This window comes from Teleopsis dalmanni, chromosome 1, assembly GCF_002237135.1.
Source record: "Teleopsis dalmanni isolate 2A chromosome 1, ASM223713v2, whole genome shotgun sequence".
NCBI lineage: Eukaryota > Metazoa > Arthropoda > Insecta > Diptera > Diopsidae > Teleopsis > Teleopsis dalmanni.
This window is the reverse complement of record NC_051846.1, coordinates 215993608-215996814: the sequence shown is the minus strand read 5'-3', so window position 1 is coordinate 215996814 and position 3207 is coordinate 215993608. Positions and strand designations below refer to the sequence as shown.

General features: G+C 26.3%; 1 long non-coding RNA gene across 1 annotated transcript; it reads right to left on the bottom strand.

The window, feature by feature from the left end:
• Nucleotides 1-2367: 2367 nt before the first annotated feature.
• Nucleotides 2368-2962, bottom strand: LOC119667915. Its single transcript, XR_005251444.1, has 3 exons — nt 2930-2962; nt 2522-2571; nt 2368-2466 (listed from the first exon to the last, which is right to left on the bottom strand). It is a non-coding gene; the product is annotated as an uncharacterized LOC119667915 (long non-coding RNA).
• Between the last annotated feature and the right edge of the window lie 245 nt (nt 2963-3207).

The following is a 3207-nucleotide window of genomic DNA, read 5'->3' as shown; positions in this document are numbered from 1 at the left end:
TTAAAATAAAAGAATTTTAAATGTTAATAACCTTCAACTAACAAAAATATGGAAATGATCAAATTTCTTCAAAAACAATGAAGATATATACATTCTTATGTATATATATATATACATTATTTGTATGATCTATTTATGAAAAATTTCTTAAGAAACTTTACAGGTAGTGAATGAAATTAACTACGGTCCTTTACTGATCTTTTCATTTTAACTACTGTGCTTAATGACCAATAAACCTAAAAAAAATATGAATATGGATGCAGATAAAGCATTTTTAGATGCTTTCATCGAATGTTAATAAAAGTAATCGCTGTTTGTGGGATGTCCAAAGCTGTGAATATAAAGATCGCAAAAAAAAACGCGGCATATATAAAATATACAAAATTATAATCAATTATAAGCAAAGCACAACCTATACGTTAACTATCAATTTTTTCAATTTTAAAATTTTATTTTAAACACACAAATTTTCACAACACTACCCGCAAAAGCACTCTTCAAAAATTTTGCCTAATCTTGTGTGTCATACCTGTTCAAATTCGGTCGCTAGAAGAAATTTGAGCAAGAGAGAGCGCAACTCGTATGACACACCAGTATGATAGTCTGCACCCCACTTTGGGGTGACACAGACTATCAGACCAACGCGTATGCGAGAGCCTGTTCCACCAAAAAGTTGGTGAGCACGCCAAAAAAGTTGTAAAGGTGGCAGACTATCATACCTGTGTGTCATACGACGTTTTTCTCTCTCGTATGACATACCAGTATGATAGTCTGCACCCCACTTTAAGTTTCCGTTCTATGTAAAATCTTCTTTGACAGTAATCATACCATGATAACATGAAATTACTTTCTTTTGGGGTTGCACTATAATAATTTCTTACTACTTACTTATCATATGTTTACCTTTTAATAACGTAAAATGTTCGGTGATAAAACTTTAGTAAAAGAGAATTTTTTTTATAAAATATAAAAACCAGTTTTGAATATTTCTTATTTACTGAGTTATATTTTCTTTAATACTTTTTGAGCTTGTAAAACATTGTTTCTAAACTAATTTTGAAATAATATCATTAAATGCTGTTATGATGAGTAATTAATAACAAAGACCGAAGCTACTACCAATTTACTTTTTGATACGGCAATACTCGAGTAGCGAATGATGAATTGTATTGCTCTGTATAGGCAAATTTTTCGAATTTCGGCTGAAAAATCTGTTAATATGGGAGGATTTACGCTCCAAATGTATGTGGTGAATGATGTCTATTATTAGTTTACATACATTTCTTTATGATCAGTAGCGAAAAATCTATTGATGAGATTGGGTACATGCGCATTCGTTGTTAGATTTATATTAGGTTTTTAAGTATTAATAATTTCATATAAAATTTAATAAAAAAGAGTATTGAAAAATTAATACTGAAAAATTTTGATTTTTCATTATGATTATGAAATATATTAATAAATAAATATTGAAGTATTTAAAAAAATTAGTTTAGTTTATCTAAAAGAAGTATAAGTTGTTCATATAAGTTTTTATTGTTATGAAATAAAATAGGCTCAATTACTTACCAGAATTAGAGCAAGATTTAAACAAGATATATTCTGTACATTTTTAATTTATCTGTTTAATGAATATTATAAATATTTTATATAATATAAAAATTAAAAAATATTTTTTTTTGTATTGTTTATGTGCAGAATATATGAATATTCTCTTCAGATTTTAAATAATATTATAAGCATATAAATTTATTAGTGTTCATGATATGATCATGATCATATAGCGTCTTATATGAAGGAATTTCAGATAGTTTACAAATATTTACAGTTGTTATAAACCGAGCTAAAAATAAAAGCATAATCAGTTTCCTTTAAGGTTTTTTAGAACTAATTTAAAAGTCTTCAGCAAAAGCTAAATTGTAAAACAAAATTACTACAATTTTGTAAATACTGCAATAAATAGTTAAAAGATGAAAAAAAATTTTTTTAATTATTATAATATATCTCAATGTGAACATAAAATGCACACTTACTAATATTTTAACATAAATAGTAAAATACTTTAGCAAAACTGTTATATTAGAAATGTGCATAGAACTTAAATATAAATTTATCTTTATTCATCATTATTGTAGGAAAATTTAAAAGAAAAACATTTTAAATATTTCATCGTTTGTATTTTCCGATTTCTACATTTGAAATTATGTTTTTGCCAAAAGCATTTATTCCTTATATTATTAGAGCAAAATATACTACTATCAAAGAATCTAGAGCATACAAACGAAATACCCACTTAATTTTACTTGATTTAATAAAAATTGTAACGACATAAATTTTTACAATAAATTTTTGTGCTACATATTATCTAGAAGAAGAAAAAAATAAAGTCTGTTCGTAAACTAACTACCACCGCTACACACCATATAGAGAAAATAACTCACATGAAGAAAATTGAAGCGGAGTTATCTAAAAAAATATGAAATTGAATTAAAATGTTTATCTAAAATATCATGGACATTACCTGCGATCCCCGATTCCAACGTGCCGCGGGCATCGATACATGTGCAGAATCTAAAAATATACGAAAAAAATTTAATTTGTTTGTTACAAATTTTATGAATGAAAACAAAAAAAAAAAAACTTGTAAAGAAATTCTAAACACAACAACACTGAACAATTATTACCGAAAACACGTTTAATTATTAAATAAATATCTATTTAAAATATATATAAATAAAATAATACACAAAATAATTTAACACTCATGCTTGTACGATTTTATTTTTATACACGTAAACAAAACAAACTCCGGCAGCAACTAAGCACATCAACACTAGTTTTTTTGTATTATTTCTAATTTATTTCTTTTCTTTTCATATTTAGATTTGAATAATATTAAATTCACAAAATATATATGTATATTTCATACCTTGTTTTGAATTATTAATACACTTTATTTTTAATAATAAAATATAAATTAGAGAGAGAAAAAAACACACACGAAATAAAAAAACACTACGCGTAGTAAATACTCAAAGTCGCGGCGAAGTAAAAGAAGAGGAAAACAAGCAAACACGAAAAGACACAAGCAGTACACAGTAGAACACAAAAAGTTCAACTTCACGGCGAAGTGAACTACAGCAAGTAATACCGGTGCGCTACACCAAAAAGCTCCGGTATGCTCGATATAAAAGGAGGAACATTTCA